Source organism: Nerophis lumbriciformis, linkage group LG37 (assembly GCF_033978685.3).
Source record: "Nerophis lumbriciformis linkage group LG37, RoL_Nlum_v2.1, whole genome shotgun sequence".
Classification (NCBI taxonomy): domain Eukaryota; kingdom Metazoa; phylum Chordata; class Actinopteri; order Syngnathiformes; family Syngnathidae; genus Nerophis; species Nerophis lumbriciformis.
The window spans coordinates 11,481,851-11,499,970 of NC_084584.2; the positions used below are offsets into that span (position 1 = coordinate 11,481,851).

Here is an 18,120-nt window from a genome sequence, read left to right on the forward strand (position 1 = left end):
GAATTTTAGTGGGATTTAAAAAAAGAAAATAAACATAAAACAATAATTAAAACTTATAATCGAAGAATAGATCTGAAGTTGAGCTTAAAACTTAAGTGTTGGAAAAATAAATAAATAAAGCATTACTTATTTTTAACACTTTTCTGGGTGGGGCCCTTACCTGTCCCCAAGAATTTATAATGTATGACTTATTTTTAACACTTTTCTTGGTGGGGCCCTGAATTTTAGTGGGATTTAAAAAAAGAAAATAAACATAAAACAATAATTAAAACTTATAATCGAAGAATAGATCTGAAGTTGATCTTAAAACTTAAGTGTTGGAAAAATGAATAAATAAATAAATAAAGTATTACTTATTTTTAACACTTTTCTGGGTGGGGCCCTTACCGGTCCCCAAGAATTTTAGTGGGATTTAAAAAACAAACAAACATAAAACAATAATTAAAACTTATAATCGAAGGATAGATCTGAAGTTTATCTTGAGTGTTGAAAATAAAAAAATAATACTTAATTTTTACCACTTTTAAGAGTGGGGCCCTTAAAGTGGGGCCCCAATAATTTTTGTGGGATTTTTTTTGAAACAGTCATTGCTCAAAAAATAATCATGAATTAAAATCAATATTATGAATTATTGACCTATTTAAGGCTCCTATTACCTCCGTTGATATTATTTGGGGGAAAATATTTCATATTTTATGTATTTAACATAAACAAATTGCTTTTCTTGGATAAAAAAGGGCATAAAACAAACAAACAAACAAACACATAAAACAATATTTAAAACTTGTAGGATAGATCGGGAGTTGATCTTGAGACTTAAGTGTTGAAAAAATAAATAAAATTATGTACGACTTATTTTTAACACTTTTCTGGGTGGAGCCCTAACCGGTCCCCAAGAGTTTTAGTGGGATTTTTTAAAAACACAAACATAAAACAATAATTGAAACTTATAATCGAAGGATAGATTTGAAGTTCATCTTGAGACTTAAGTGTTGGAAAAAAAAAAAAAAAATGTATTAGTTATTTTTAAGACTTTTTTGGGTGGGGCCCTAACCGGTCCCCAATGATTTTAGTGGGATTTTTTTCAAAAACGAAAACATAAAACAATATTTACAACTTATAATCGAAGGATAGATCTGAAGTTGATCTTGAGACTTAAGTGTTCAAAGTAAAACATAATACTTATTTTTACCACTTTTAAGAGTGGGGCCCAATCATTTTTGTGGGATTTTTTTTAAAACAGTCATTGCTCAAAAAATAATCATGAATTAAAATTTAAAAAAATCAGTATTATGAATTATTGACCTATTTAAGGCTCCAATTACTTCACATCAAATAATTTACGTTGATATTATTTTGGGGAAAATATTGCATATTTTATGTATTTGACATAAACAAATTGCTTTTCTTTGATAAAAAAGGGCATAAAACAAACAAACAAACAAACAAACACATAAAACAATATTTAAAACTTGAAGGATAGATCTGAAATTGATCTTGAGACTTAAGTGTTGAAAAAAATAAATTAAATAAAGTATGACTTATTATTAACACTTTTCTGGGTGGGGGCCCTTACCAGTTCCCAAGAATTTTAGTGGGATTTTTTAAAATACACAAACATAAAACAATAATTAAAACTTATAATCGAAGGATGGATCTAAAGTTCATCTTGAGACTTAAGTGTTGAAAAAACATAAAATAAAATAAAATAATGTATGACTTATTTTTAACATTTTTCTAGGTGGGGCCCTTACCGGTCCCCAAGAATTTTAGTGTGATTTTTTTTTAAACTGTCATTGCTCAAAAAATAATAATGAATTAAAATCAATGTTATGAATTATTGACCTATTTAAGGCTCCAATTACTTCACATCAAATAATTTACGTTGACATTATTTAGGGGAAAATATTGCATATTTTATGTATTTGACATGAATGTGAGTGTGAATGTTGTCTGTCTATCTGTGTTGGCCCTGTGATGAGGTGGCGACTTGTCCAGGGTGTACCCCGCCTTCCGCCCGAATGCAGCTGAGATAGGCTCCAGCACCCCCCGCGACCCCGAAAAGGACAAACGGTAGTAAATGGATGGACATAAAAAACTGGCTTTTCTTTGACAAAAAGGGCAAAAAACATATAGAGACTGAAGTTGATTGAGAGATTTAAGCTTTGAATAACTATAAATATATGACAAATTTGTATCATTTTTATGACTTGAGAGGGAGTTTTAAGGGAAAATATGAATGTAATGTATTGGTATCAAAATGGCCCCTGCATGTTGTCCTGAGTGGAAAAAGTTTGGACACCCCTGTAATGGAGCACAGCGTGGTTATGTCGCTCCCCCTTGTGGCCATCGGGTGTAACTGATCCTCCGCTGTCTGTCTTTAACTGTTGCCATGGCAGCGCCAGATGGCGCAGAGCCCTGTTGCTATAGGAACATGCCAGTCTTGAGCGTGCTGATTGCGACAGGTGTGTGCAGGTGGGTCTTACTACTGGGTGTCCCAGCGTCGCCATGATGTCCGCCAGCGTTTGCGACAGGCTCTCCTTGCGCCTCCTCGCCGCTCGGGCCACATCCGTCGCGGCGCGTTGCGTCGCCGTGGTGACTGGCCCAGCTGTTGCCACGGCGACCACCGGACGCATCGGCGCCGGCGGGATCAAAGCTGTGGACTTGGCAGCCCAGCCCCGACACCGTCTTTAGGAAGTCGGCGTCTCCCCCGTCCAGGCTGGGGGCGAGAGAAACGCACCTTCAATTATTTATTGGAGTCCACACACGCACACACACACACACACACACCTGAAGGAGTAGGCAACGCAGGGCGCGTCTGCAGCGGGGAGCAGCCAGAGAGGCCAGGCTGCAGGGCGGCGGGAGGCCTGAACCTGACCCGGCAGGAGCGCCCTGGAGCAGTTCACCTGGAGGCCGCGCCACAAGAAGTAGTGAGGAAGCAGCATTTCTGGCATGAACAATGAGTTGGAGCAAAGTGGAAGATGACCTTTGGGGAACCCGTGAAGGAGGCTCCTGTCCGTGGAAAAGTGGATTATGTCCATTCTGGCTGCAAGTACACAGTCAGTACGTATTTGTGGATTATGTCGGAATATTCGCAGATTTTTTTTCAAATGTTATTTTTTTCAGTTAATTTTTTTTCATTTAGTTCGAGATCTTTCAGTTTTCCAACTAATTTTCAGTTTTCAATCTTACTTTGTACAGTAATTTTTTTCAGTTTTCGACCTTTGTGTTTTAGATTTGAAAATTCAAATCTTATTTTTTACAGTTTATTTTCTTTCTTTCAGTTTTAGACATTTGTTTTTTCCAGATTCCTTTTTGGTTTATTTTTTACAGTTATTCTTTTTACTCTTTCAGATCGTGTTTATTCAAATATTATATACAATATTTTTTTTAAATATCCAGATCTTTCTTTTTCAGTTTCAAATCTTTTTTACAGTTTATTTTTTTCTTTCAGTTCTGAATTTTTTTTTTTTTTCCAGATTAAAATCTTATTTTCTACAGTTAAAACTTGGTCTTTCAATTTTAGATATTTCTTTTTCAGATGGATTTTTTAAAATGTTTTACCGGTATTTTCCCCCCCATTCAGTTTCGGAACTTTTTATTAATTTTAACTTTTTTTCCAAGTTACATGCTTCTCTCTCAGTTTTGGATATTTTTGATTCCCATCTTTTGTTTTAATAAATAAATAAATGATAAATGGGTTATACTTGTATAGCGCTTTTCTACCTTCAAGGTACTCAAAGCGCTTTGACAGTATTTCCACATTCACCCATTCACACACACATTCACACACTGATGGCGGGAGCTGCCATGCAAAGCGCTAACCAGCAGCCATCAGGAGCAAGGGTGAAGTGTCTTGCCCAAGGACACAACGGACATGACTAGGATGGTAGAAGGTGGGGATTGAACCCCAGTAACCAGCAACCCTCCGATTGCTGGCACGGCCACTCTACCAGTTTCTTTCAGTTTCAGGTCTTTTATTCCATTTTTTTTTTTTAACAGTAATTATTTCTTTCAGTATTAATATCTATTTTTCAGATTCAAATCTTCCTTTTTCAGTTTATTTTCTTCTTTCATTTTCAAGTCTTTTTAACATTTTTCCTTTTAGTTTCATACCTTTTTGCAACTGTAATTATTGAATACTTGTTTATATTGACAAATGTGCTGTTTTACACTGCAATATTGTTCAATGATTATCATGTATGTCTAGCTTATGTGCTATTGTGTGCTTAGCTGTTGTGTAGCTGCTAACTCCTAGTAGCCTATAGCCTGGGATGTTTTGTAAAAGACTAAAATAGTAAAAATTGTGTGCTTATTAGAGGACATTTAGATGTTAACTGACCATCCAGCTTTGCACGAGTAAACACGCTGCAGGACTGCTCGTATTGGACACGATATCACAGATTTTAGATTTTGTTTTTGCTGATACCTGACTGATATCGATATACAGTCGTGGTCAAAAGTTTACATACACTTGTAAAGAACATAATGTCATGACTGTCTTGAGTTTCCAATCATTTCTACAACTCTTATTTTTTTGAGATAGAGTGATTGGAGCACATACTTGTTGGTCACAAAAAACATTTGTGAAGTTTGGTTCTTTTTTGAATTTATTATGGGTCTACTGAAAATGGACAAAATCAAATAAAAAAATAAGCGCATAACAATTTTCGACACACGGACACGACAGAGAAAACAGTTTTCGTCATCATTGTTCAAATATTGTAACGTCTGTCGAGACGCTTATCTCCATTCGGTGCCACACGTCCACACCATCAAAATGCCGAGGCAAACATTTCAACATCAACACCGTATGAAAAAAATAGTGATTTTTTTTAGTTGTGATTTCCCTCTCTGCATGAAAGTTTAAAAGTAGCATATATTAATGCAGTTTGAAGAAGAATGTTTTAATGTAGACACATAGAATCATCATACTGCTGTGATTATATGCATCAAGTGTTCATTCAAGGCTAAGGCAAAATATCGATATATATATCGTGTATCGCAATATGGCCTTAAAATATCGCAATATTAAAAAAAGGCCATATCGCCCAGCCCTAGTTCAATGATGCCATTTCTGTTTGTCATGTATAATTTTGTCTATTTTGTGTTTATCCTTGAATAAACAGGTCAGTTTCTTGTTACCAACCATTGTGTATTATTCAAACTCACCTAATTCAGCTGGCTAGTTGTTATCAAGAGTACTAAAACCCTTTTCAACATGATTCTGACAACTAAGTAGGCTAAATAACTTTAAACTTTAATACATGCTCGGATAGGCCAGTATCGGTTATCGGTCAGTATCGGTATCGGATCGGAAGTGCAAAAACAATATCGGTATCGAATCGGAAGTGCAAAAACCTGGATCGGGACATCCCTAGTGTGAATGCTCAAATGCTGAAGTTAAACTGAAATCCTGGAATTATTTTTAGAATTGTTGAAGTAGAGCACACAATTCCCAAACAGGCTGAATATTTTGAAGTTGGAACGGTTTGAATTAGATGAAAAATGTGGGAGTTGTGGAACTTTGAAAAATGTACCATTGATTTCAATGGGAATTTCCCAAAAAATGTGTGGATTTCTGGAAAAGCGGGAATTTTTTTGAAAATTGTAAAAAACTCATACTTGCCAACCTTGAGAGCTCCGATTTCGGGAGGTGGGGGGATGGAGGGTGGGGGGCGTGGTCGGGGTGGGTTGGGGCGTGGTTAAGAGGGGGGGAGTATATTAACAGCTAGAATTCACCAAATCAAGTATTTCATATATATATATATATATATATATATACATATATATATATACCTGTATATATATCTACATCCTGAAAATATGCAAACAAAACTGTGATAATTGATACTTCAAACTTGCATAAATAAATCTTAAGGAATATAACATAACTTGGCTTCTGAGAGCTTCAAAATGTAATGAATAAAATGCTAAAGTTGTTGATAAACAAGCAATTATTTTAATAATTAAATATGGTCATTTTAAATGAATTATTATGATAATATAAAATTAATTATTTCAAATATGTTTATTTTAATTCTATGGCTGGATGTAATAAGGAGTCAGAAAAAATACAAAAAAAATACAATTAATTTTGATGTTTTTAGCAAAAGATAGTAAAAAATTATTTTTTATATATTTTTTAAATTAATAAATATATTTATTTTTAGGTAAGATAAACATAATATTACAATTTGTCTCTAGTCTGGATGATTTAGTTCTTGTCACCCTGTTGTCCTCCCGTCTTGAAAAAAGGCTGTCCTCACTCAGGTCCGCATGGAGCTGGAGGGGGCGTGGCCTCCAGCTCCGGCTGAAAATCGGGAGATTTTCGGGAGAATATTTGTCCTGGGAGGTTTTCGGGAGAGGCGCTGAATTTCGGGAGTCTCCCGGAAAATTCGGGAGGGTTGGCAAGTATGAAAAAACTTGAATTAAAAGTTAAAGTTAAAGTAGCAATGATTGTCACACACACACTAGGTGTGGCGAAATTACTCTGTTCTGAATGAGTGGAAATCGTTGGTGTTGGAATTTTTCAAATCGGTCGATAAATGTTGAAGTAGTGACATGTTGAATTGAGTAATGGTATTACGGAATTCCTGGAATTTCGGGAAAAGCTGGAATTTTTCCAGTTAAAACAACTTCATTTTTTGTCCTGATTAAGAGGAATGTTTTGACGGTGTCCATCCATCTTCTTCCGCTTATCCGAGGTCGGGTCGCGGGGGCAGCAGCCTAAGCAGGGAAGCCCAGACTTCCCTCTCCCCAGCCACTTCATCCAGCTCTTCCCGGGGGATCCCGAGGCGCTCCCAGGCCAGCCGGGAGACATCGTCTTCCCAACGTGTCCTGGGTCTTCGCCGTGGCCTCCTACCGGTCGGACGTGCCCTAAACACCTCCCGAGGGAGGCGATCGGGTGGCATCCTGACCAGATGCCCGAACCACCTCATCTGGCTCCTCTCCATGTGGAGGAGCAGCGGCTTTACTTTGAGCTCCTCCCGGATGACAGAGCTTCTCACCCTATCTCTAAGGGAGAGCCCCGCCACCCGGCGGAGGAAACTCATTTCGGCCGCTTGTACCCGTGATCTTGTCCTTTCGGTCATAACCCAAAGCTCATGACCATAGGTGAGGATGGGAACGTAGATCGACCGGTAAATTGAGAGCTTTGCCTTCCGGCTCAGCTCCTTCTTCACCACAACGGATCGATACAGCGTCCGCATTACTGAAGACGCCGCACCGATCCGCCTGTCGATCTCACGATCCACTCTTCCCTCACTCGTGAGCAAGACTACGAGGTACTTGAACTCCTCCACTTGGGGCAGGGTCTCCTCCCCAACCCGGAGATGGCACTCCACCATGGACTCGGACTTGGAGGTGCTGATTCTCATCCCAGTCGCTTCACACTCGGCTGCGAACCGATCCAGCGAGAGCTGAAGATCCTGGCCAGATGAAGCCATCAGGACCACATCATCTGCAAAAAGCAGAGACCTAATCCTGCAGCCACCAAACCAGATCCCCTCAACGCCTTGACTGCGCCTAGAAATTCTGTCCATAAAAGTTATGAACAGAATCGGTGATAAAGGGCAGCCTTGGCGGAGTCCAACACTCACTGGAAACGTGTCCGACTTACTGCCGGCAATGCGGACCAAGCTCTGACACTGATGTTGAAGTAGTTACATGTTGAATTGAGAAATGGTATTACGGAATTCTTGGAATTCCTAGAAAAGCTGGAATTTTTCCAGTTAAAACAACTGGAATGTTTTGAGGGTGGAACGGTTGAAATGCGTTGAAAATTGTGAAAGGAGTAGTCGCCAGAAAAAAGGGTGGAAATAGGGCTTTGGAAAACCAGGATTCTCATACCTGCCAACTTTTGAAATCAGAAAAACCTAGTAGCCAGGGTCCAGGGGTCGCAGGCCCCGGTAGGTCCAGGACAAAGTCCCGGTGGGGGGTTCAGGCTTCGCCCCCCGACGCAAAATGATTATTAGCATTCAGACAGGTTAAAATGTTGCTAAAACCATCACTTTTCTATCAGTCACAGTGACTTTTCAAAACAAAAATATTACAGCAAAAATCATATGGGTTGATTGACATGTTTATTCTGTAAGCTAACTTCAATAGTTTGAAATTATTTTGACAGTTAATGCCAGTTATCCTGTCAACCTTTCACAAGACGTCAATTTGTTAATTGAAAGTATAAACACTTTTTACAGTAAACAAATGGTAAAACAGTACAAAACAATTCCATTAAAAAAAAATTGGTGTCATTATTAACTTTCTGTCCAAGCTTGTATAATCTACTGCCTTGTTCAATTGTAAAAAATATTCTGTGCCTAAAATTCACATTTCTATCACAATTATCATACTGTAAACATGGTAATCTAACTTCATTAAAATTAATAGTCCTGTCAATAGCATGGAATTACAATTCAAATGTAGTTTTTTTGTAAGCCTTTCAAAAGAATTCAAAATATGAAAAATTAATGAAAATGAATTTAAGCCAAAAGTGGCACATCACATCTCTAATGTAATCATTTTAACTTTTCAACAGAAATAGCACTGCAAAAATATTAAGGACATACTTCTGTATTTTGGTAGTTATGCTGTCAACATTTAACAAGATTTCTTCAACTTGGACTTGAAAGCATAAATAGTATAAACACTTTTAACAGTATAACAGTACTAAACAATTCCAATAGATAACATTGGTGTCATTACCTTTTTGTGGCTAAAATCCGAAAAACGTTGAAAGTTTTCCACTTGTATCGCTAGCAACGGCATTACACTTGTGTTTTTTTGTCCCAACGTGGTCTTTTACATCGCTAATTCCTCCGTGTACGATCGAAAAATCTTGTCTGCACAAGGTGCAATTGGCGTAGTTTTCACCCTTTTTGGAACGGATAATTATTCCCGGATAGGCTTTTGAATATTTTCACGGAATGACTGCAGTTTTCTTTTCGGTTTAAGACTCGTTTGCGATTTTTCTCCGGCTGATTCCATGATCGTTGGCTCGTTTGGAAACAATAGCAACAGGTGCCTCGTGCTTGGCAGCGGTTCTATAAATAGCCTTGCGCATGGCATTCGGAATGGCTTGATAGGAAGTTACGGGAAGCAGTGTCGATTGTCATTATTGTTACGCGATTTCGTGAATAAAACTTAAAAAAAAAAAAAAAATTTAAATTAATGAAAAACCGTATTTTTTATCACTGCAACCGTAACCCGGAATAGGTTGATGAAAACCGTACTAATTACGGGAAAACCGGAGTAGTTGGCAGGTATGAATTCTGGAAAATCCTGGAATTTTTTAAAACTTAGAAAATATGTGTGTGTGTGTGGGGGGGGGGGGGGGGGGGGACCTGCAGCGAAGCGGGGTGTGCCAGGACCGGCTTCGAGATCAGCCACAGGTGCGTAGATTACCCACCTGGGAGTGTTTATCTGATCACCTGTCGCTCTGTTAAAGGCAGCAGCCGGGAAGGAGAGAGGGGGAGTTGTTGATGGTGGAGAGCGAACACGAGCACGAGCGAGAGCGAAACGGAGACAAGAACTTATGGCTGAAAAACAACCCAAAGAACATTTATTGAAAAATAAATCATTGTTCACAATGATGAACGAGGTTGTCATGTCCGTCGTTGGTGGTCTGAAGAACCCGGAGGAGCAAGACCTCCACAACATGTCATTTAAAATTCCAGGATGGAATGTGTTGAAGGTGGAATGGTTTGAATCGGTTGAAAAATGTTGAAATGGTGCAAAAATGGCCGATTAATTTTGAATGGGAAAAATGTCCAGGAGAACCTGGAATTCTGGGATTTTTTGGAATTTGTCAAAGGAAAGCCCGCGATTCCCGAATGGGCTGAACAGCTTGAAGTTGGAACGCTTTGAATCGGGTGAAACATGTGGAAGGTAGAGCGCGCCAAAATATGGAGAAGAAAAAGAAGTTTAAAAAAAAACGTGTGTGAATGCTTTGGAGCTTTCACACAATTAATAATGAAATTCATCCATTATTGGCTGTTACAAGCGGCCCACAGATAACTGCAATGTGGCCCTGAATGAAAATGAGTTTGACATCCCTGCTGTAGAGGAATGACAGTAATGTGTGTGTGGGAGTGCTCAGGTCAAAGGTTGTGACCCAAGGCCTATACATGAGACACGCCTGCCTGAGGCAGTACTGTGATATACCATCGCAATTAACGCCCCCCCCTAACACACAAACTGAGCTATGTGGTCACCATGGCAACACAACAAAGAGTTGGGGAATGAGTCAGAGTTTAGCCTTGAGCAGAAAAACAAGGTTTGAAGGGGGAGATCAGGTACGGGGGCTGCTTGAGGTGACGTGTGGCCAAAACCAAACACCTCAGCGACCCCTCATCAGGTCAGTTTCAGTGTCCGTCAATTCTTACACCCCGGGGGGTTCAAAGTGCAGCGTTTTTTTTTTTTAACGGCCCTTAATGGCATATTGTCTAAATAAAAAGCCACGCTGAAAATATAAACAATAAAAGGCACCAGGGAAAAAACTAATACCGGTACTCCTACAGTGGAACCTACTTGAATACTAACATTTATGTGAACCAACTCATCAAGTTCTGGTCCAGCGGGGTGCTTATTTTTACTAAACATGGTCGAAATAATAAAATATGAGCGTCAAAGGGGTCATTTCTCTGAAAAATTAAACTGAAAAATACTAGCAGTGTTGGGAAAACTACTTAAAAAAAAAAATCATAGCTACTTGTTACTTTGCCAAAAAAGAAATCGAATTAGTGAATGAACTACGTTAATTAAATGTAATTGATTACAAGCGAAAGTAATTATTGCGTTACTTTAATAAATGGGGGGGAAAAAAAACTCAAATATGTGACGTTTCATGAAAGCGGAGTGTTTGTGAGTGCCTTTAAGAGGCGGTGCCTGTTACCAAGTGACATCATTGAGAGAGCCAGACAGGATATTATTAGCTCAGGTTAGAGATGTCCGATAATATCGGCCGATAAATGCTTTAAAATGTAATATCGGAAATGATCGGTATCGGTTTCAAAATTATCGGTATCGGTTTCAAAAAGTAAAATTTATGATTTTTAAAACACCGCTGTGTACACGGAAGTCGGGAGAAGTACAGAGCGCCGATAAACCTTAAAGGCACTGCCTTTGCGTGCCGGCCCAATCACATAATATCTACGGCTCTTCACACACACAAGTGAATGCAACCCATACTTGGTCAACAGCCATACAGGTCACACTGAGGGTGGCCGTATAAACAACTTTAACACTGTTACATATATGCGCCACACTGTGAACCCACACCAAACAAGAATGACAAACACATTTCGGGAGAACATCCGCACTGTAACACAACATAAACACAACAGAACAAATACCCAGAACCCCTTGCAGCATTAACTCTTCCGGGACGCTACAATATACACCCCCCACTACCCCTTACCCTAAACCCCGCCCACCTCAACCTCCTCATGCTCTCTCGGGGAGAGCATGTCCCAAATTCCAAGCTGCTGTTTTGAGGCATGTTAAAAAAAATAATGCACTTTGTGACTTCAATAATAAATATGGCAGTGCCATGTTGGCATTTTTTTCCATAACTTGAGTTGATTTATTTTGGAAAACCTTGTTACATTGTTTAATGCATCCAGCGGGGCATCACAACAAAATTAGGCATAATAATGTGTTAATTCCACGACTGTATGTATCGGTATCGGTTGATATCGGAATTGGTAATTAATTTTTTCCCCGGATTGTGTTACCTCTGGGTATCAAAAAGATTGAATGTGCTTCGATTGCGGTCTCGTCCTCTTGTCGACAAACGGTGTATTGTAGGATTGCACATTTGTCACTTTAGGCATTGATTTGTTGTTTGTTATTCCCACCTAGTAGTAGCGTGTGTGTGTGTGTGTGTTGTTTGCTGTGTGATGTTGCATCCTATCGGATATTAAGTTCATTTTAGTGTGGTGCTGGTTGTTGTGTGCACTAGTAAAGAGTTATTTCCTGTCGGGGTGTAAATCTTGGGGCACTTAACGCTTCGATTCAATTCAGAATAGATTCTCCATTTAACACGATTCTCGATTCAAAACGATTCTCGCAATGTATTATTTGGTATAAATATTTTTCAAAATAAGTTACAGGTTAGAAAAGCTCCTTCTGTTTGGCCAAAAACTTCTTTTTTTTTTTCCAAAGTAAATTCTTGTATATATATATATAAATATATTTAAAAAAAATATATATATTTCCATTTTTTTTTTAATCGATTTTTTTACCATACAAACAGCGTGCTGGCCCAGTCACATGTTGTATGCGGCTTCTGCAGACACTCATAAGTGACTGTAAGACATACTTGGTCAACAGCCATACAGGTCACACTGAGGGTGGCCGTATAAACAACTTTAGCACTGTTACAAATATGCGCCACACTGTGAACCCACACCAAACAAGAATGACAAACACATTTTGGGAGAACATCCGCACCGTAACACAACAGAACAAATACCTAGAATCCCCTGCATCCCTAACTCTTCCGGGCTACAATATACACCCCTGCCGCATGGCATCCCCGCTGCTGCTGCGTGTGCGTGTGTGGGATGAGTCCGGAGGTCCCTGCTGAGACCTCCGCTCCCCGGACGGCGCACCGTCCCTGGGGGCGAAAGAGCGTGATGGACGAGGCACATTCCTGGAGCAGCAGGGGCTCTTCTTTACCACACGTGTGACGTCACACATGACTACACCGACCTGCTAAGATTTAAAAGTATAAAAAGACATATTTTACTAAAGGAAATCTGTTTTCCTCAACAATTGGTTCTTTCTTTTCTTTAGTTTATTTGGAACATGAACACCTTTACAGCATAATACATCACACAATTTCATATCATTTCACTTTACATCATGTCGGTAAAGGAGTACACTGCAAAAAGTGAAATCTAAGTAAGATGAAATATCTCAAATAAGGGTGATATTTGCTTATGTTCTGTCTGATAAGATAATTCTTCTCACTAAGCAGATTTTATGTTAGAGTGTTTTACTTGTTTTAAGTGTTTTGGTCCTAAATGATCTCAGTAAGATATTACAGCTTGTTGCTGAGATTTGATGACCTATATTGAGTAAAACATGCTTGAAACTAGAATATCAACTGTTGCAAAGCTGTGTCATCAACACTCACAAGTATGAAACTGCTTTTTTAAATTAATAATTTCTTACTTCAAGCATGAACTTTTTTTTTTTTTTTTTACTTAATTTAAGAATATTTTTCAACATATTGAGCAAAAAGGTCAATTTTTTTTTTCTACCAAGAAAAGTGCACTTGTTATTAGTGAGAATTTACTTATTTTAAGGTATTTTTGGGTTCATTGAGGTAATTATTATTATTATTTTACTTGTTTTGGAAAGTCATGACAAGCCGAATTTTCTTGTTCTATTGGCAGATAATTTTGCTTAGTTCAAATAAAATACCCCTAATTTTTATATATTTTTTTTCTTGTTTTTGAACACTGACTTTTTGCAGTGTAGGAAGAAGCAAAGCGTATTTAATCCTACTCCTTTCCCACTTCAGAGCATTTACAAATATATACATTCATTTACAGACTTTTTAAAAAAAAAAATTTTTTTAAGTAAAATAACATCCGTGAATGAGTAATACAACAGTTTTGTACTATATAATTAGGTCGGTCATTATTAACACACTAAGATGAAGAATATCTAATTTTCAATAAGGTTGAAAGTATTTCTCAAAATTCTTCTTCTTTGTACTTTTTAAGCACTAGTAATTTGAACAACCTCTTAAACTGGATCATATCAGTACAATGTTTAACTTCTTTACTTAATCCATTCCATCATTTAATTCCACATACTGCATACTTGCCAACCTTGAGACCTCCGATTTCGGGAGGTGGGGGGAGGGGCGTGGTCAGGGGTGGGGCGGGGCGTGGCTAAGAGGGGAGGAGTATATTGACAGCTAGAATTCACCAAGTCAAGTATTTCATACATTATATATATATATATATATATATATATATATATATATATATATATATATATATATATTATATATATATATCTACATCCTGAAAATATGCAAACAAAACTGTGTTTAGATAATTGATACTTCAAACTTGCATAAATAAATCTTAAGGAATATAACATAACTTGGCTTCTGAGAGCTTCAAAATGTAATAAATAAAATGCTAAAGTTGTTGATAAACAAGCAATTATTTTAATAATTAAATATGGTCATTTTAAATGAATTATGATCATTTAAAATCAATTATTTCAAATATGTTTATTTGAATGTATAATTCTATGGCTGGATGTAATAAGGAGTCAGAAAAAATACAAATAAAAATACAATTAATTTTGATGTTTTTAGCAAAATATAGTAAAAATGTATTTGTATTTGTATTTTTTATTAATAAATATATTTGTTTTTAGGTAAGATAAACATAATAATACAATTTGTCTCTAGTCTGGATGATTTAGTTCTTGTCACCCTGTTGTCCTCCTGTCATGAAAAATGGCTGTCCTCACTCAGGTCCGCATGGAGCTGGAGGGGGCGTGGCCTCCAGTTCCGGCTGAAAATCGGGAGATTTTCGGGAGAATATTTGTCCCGGGAGGTTTTCGGAAGAGGCACTGAATTTCGGGAGTCTCCCGGAAAATTCGGGAGGGTTGGCAAGTATGACATACTGATATGCTGAAGGTTCTAAGTGTTGTACGTGCATACAAATGTTTTAAATTACATTTTCCTCTAAGGTTATATTTCTCCTCTTTAGTTGAGAAGAATTGTTGTATATTCTTGGGTAGCAGGTTATAGTTTGCTTTGTACATCATTTTAGCTGTTTGCAATTTTTACCAAATAATTGAACTATAATATTTTTGACTCAATAAATAAAGTGTTTGTATGTTCTCTATATCCAACATTATGTATCAGTCCAATTGATCTTTTTTGTAACACGGTTAACCAATGTAGAGCACATTTAAAAGTTAAAGTAGCAATGATTGTCACACACACACTAGGTGTGGCGAAATTATTCTCCGCAATTGACCCATCACCTTTGATCACCCTCTGGGAGGTGAGGGGAGCAGTGAGCAACAACAGTGGCCACGCCCGGGAATCATTGTTGGTGATTTAACCCCCAATTCCAACCCTTGATGTTGAGTGCCAAGCAGGGAGGTAATGGCTCCCATTTTTATAGTCTTTGGTATGACTCGGCCGGGGTTTGAACTCACAACCTACCCATCTCAGGGCGGACACTCTAACCACTAGGTCACTGAGTTTTGTAGTTATTTCCCCATATTTCTGCACAATAACTCAGATATGCTAACACTAGCGAGCAGTAGAGAATATGAAGTGATTTTTGGCCCAGGACGTGTTTTGCTTTATTCATTATTGAAATGTTTTTTGCCACCTTATGTTGTATATTTTGTATATGAGATTTCCAGTTCATTGTATCATCTATTAATACTCCCAAAAATCTGGTTTCTTTTACCCTTTCAATTAGAGATGTCCGATAATAGCTTTTTTGCTGATATCCAATATTGTCCAACTCTTAATTACCGATTCCGATATCAACCGATACCGATATATACAGTCATGAAATTAATCAATCAATCAATCAATCAATGTTTATTTATATAGCCCTAAATCACAAGTGTCTCAAAGGGCTGCACAAGCCACAACAACATCCTCGGTACAAAGCCCACATAAGGGCAAGGAAAAACCCACCTCAGTGGGACGTCGATGTGAATGACTATGAGAAACCTTGGAGAGGGCCGCATATGTGGGTAACCCCCCCCCTTCTAGGGGAGACCGAATGCAATGGATGTCGAGTGGGTCTGACATAATATTGTGAGAGTCCAGTCCATAGTGGATCCAACATAATAGTAAGAGTCCAGTCCATAGTGGGGCCAGCAGGACACCATCCCGAATTAAATTAATTAATTAATAATTAACACATTATTATGCCTAATTTTGTTGTGATGCCCCGCTGGATGCATTAAACAATGTAACACGGTTTTCCAAAATAAGAAAACAACTTCAACTCAAGTTATGGAAAAAAGTGCCAACATGGCACTGCCATATTTATTATTGAAGTCACAAAGTGCATTCTTTTTTTAACATGCCTCAAAACAGCAGCTTGGAATTTGGGACATGCTCTCCCTCAGATAATCCTGATACCCACTACAACTATGGGAAATACTATACTTTGACTTTCACAAAGTCTAAGTCTAAGAAAGTGCATTATTCTTTATTTTTTTAAACATGCCTCAAAACAACAGCTACAAAAACAATGAAGGCACACAGCTTCAGTCCAGAGTATCCTAGAGTCATAAAGTAAACAATAACATAGTCCTCCTTTAGTGCAAGACTGCCTGGTATACTGTATAACAGGAAATTATAAACTGGGCTCAATCTTCCCAGCTCTAACGTATTTGTATGAGTAACACAAATGTGCTGCAAGCGAGTGGTGAGTGCTTGAAGTGGCCTAGCAGTCAGTCAGAGCTTCTGAAATGCTGCGTTGAGACAGGGCAGCTCAGTTCACTGCAAAGTGTGCGCCATGCAGGGCAGACGAGCCACACCAAACTCCACCGTAGCTTTTTCCATATTGCGTGGGCTTTCTTTCGCCTTGGGGTGGTTTTTGTTGTATTTTTGTTTTTTCTCGGCGGAGTCTTTAAGCGACAACTGTGTGGTACTACTTTTTTTCGGCGTTTGCTTTTCATCCATCTTCCGCTTGTATTCATCGTGTATCTCCTTATGATTCTTGAAGAAGTGGGGGATCTAACTGCTCGTATTAAAGGAAGACGTCTTGGTTCCTCCTCGCATAACCAACTTTTTGCAGTCATTGCAAATTGCCAGTTTTTTATCCGTCCGACACGCTTTAAAATAATCCCAAACCATAGACATGGTGTCGTTAGTCAGTCATCGAGCGAGCTCGCTTGTTAGCCACGGCTACAGCACCGGCAACAACACACTCTTATTGTTGTTATGCTGCGCTCGCGGTGGTTTGATGAGGTCATCAAGCGTCGCCAGTAAACCTCTCATGCTTCAGTCGTCAACTCCTGTGTTGTGTGTGGGGAGAGTGGAGAGGGGAGGGGCTGCTGACTGGGTTTATATCCGTGTTTTACCGGATATGTACCACTCCGTACAACGGCGTTTTAAAAAGTCATTAATTTTACTTTTTGAAACCGAAACCAATAATTTCCGATATTAAATTTAAAAGCATTTATTGGCCGATAATATCGGACATCTCTAATTCCCGCTTTCGCCATCCAGGTCACTGCTGTTGTGTCCTTGGGCAAGACACTTTACGCACCTGCTCCCAGTGCCACCCACACTGGTTTAAATGTAACTTAGATATTGGGTATCACTATGTAAAGCGCTTTGAGTCACTAGAGAAAAGCGCTATATAAATATAATTCACTTCTCTTGTGAGCCTATGGCCTTGTTACATATATATATTTTGCATTCTATTTTAGTTACTTTATTGAGTTTACAACCCCCTGGCGCTGTTTTGTACTGTTTTTGTACTTATCTCAATTGTTTGTATATGTTGCAATTTATAAATAAAGGTTTATCAAATAAAAATAAAAAAAGATTTAAAAGTAAACACATTGCTTTTCTTTCCATGTTAAAGTGCAGAGTTTAATAGTCCGATTCTCAAACGGATGTCCTTTAAAGTTTAAAGAAATATACGGTATTATTTGTCACGATGCCAGAATAGTGTTCAATACCGATAGATACTGGATACCGCGATAAAAAAAACCTTTTAAATCCACTACTTCACTGAAAAGTGTTCAAAGTGTCAAGATAAAGGGGAACTTTTTTTTTAAATTTTGCCAATTATTCACAATCCTTTTGGAATACAAGAACACACGTAAAGTATGAAGGATAATTTGTGTCTTAATTACAGAAGCTTTTTTTGACACTGAACTTTATATTGTGTTTTCAGTTTTGTGAACTGAATTATACTGACAATGAAAAAAAATTGTTACCAAAAGGCGTGTTGAAAAATGTGCTGCTTCAAAAAGCAACACCCACGTCTGGTGAGTTAAGACAGAAGTAATCGAGCCTGTCTCAAAACCAGCCAATGAGGTGTCAGGTTTGAAGTCACATGACGCGGGTCTTAACAAAACAGCACTTATACAACA

The 18,120-nt window shown here is 38.1% G+C and overlaps 1 protein-coding gene across 1 annotated transcript in view; it reads right to left on the minus strand.

Moving 5' to 3' along the window:
- Positions 1 to 1,199: 1,199 nt before the first annotated feature.
- ahdc1 (AT hook, DNA binding motif, containing 1) overlaps positions 1,200 to 18,120 on the minus strand; it is a 79,699-nt gene continuing 62,778 nt past the window's right edge. The window contains exons 7-8 of the transcript XR_009811705.1: positions 2,791 to 2,906; positions 1,200 to 2,719 (exon numbers count right to left, since the gene is read on the minus strand). The gene's annotated coding sequence lies outside the window, so the exon portion shown is untranslated. The remainder of the gene's footprint in view (positions 2,720 to 2,790; positions 2,907 to 18,120) is intronic.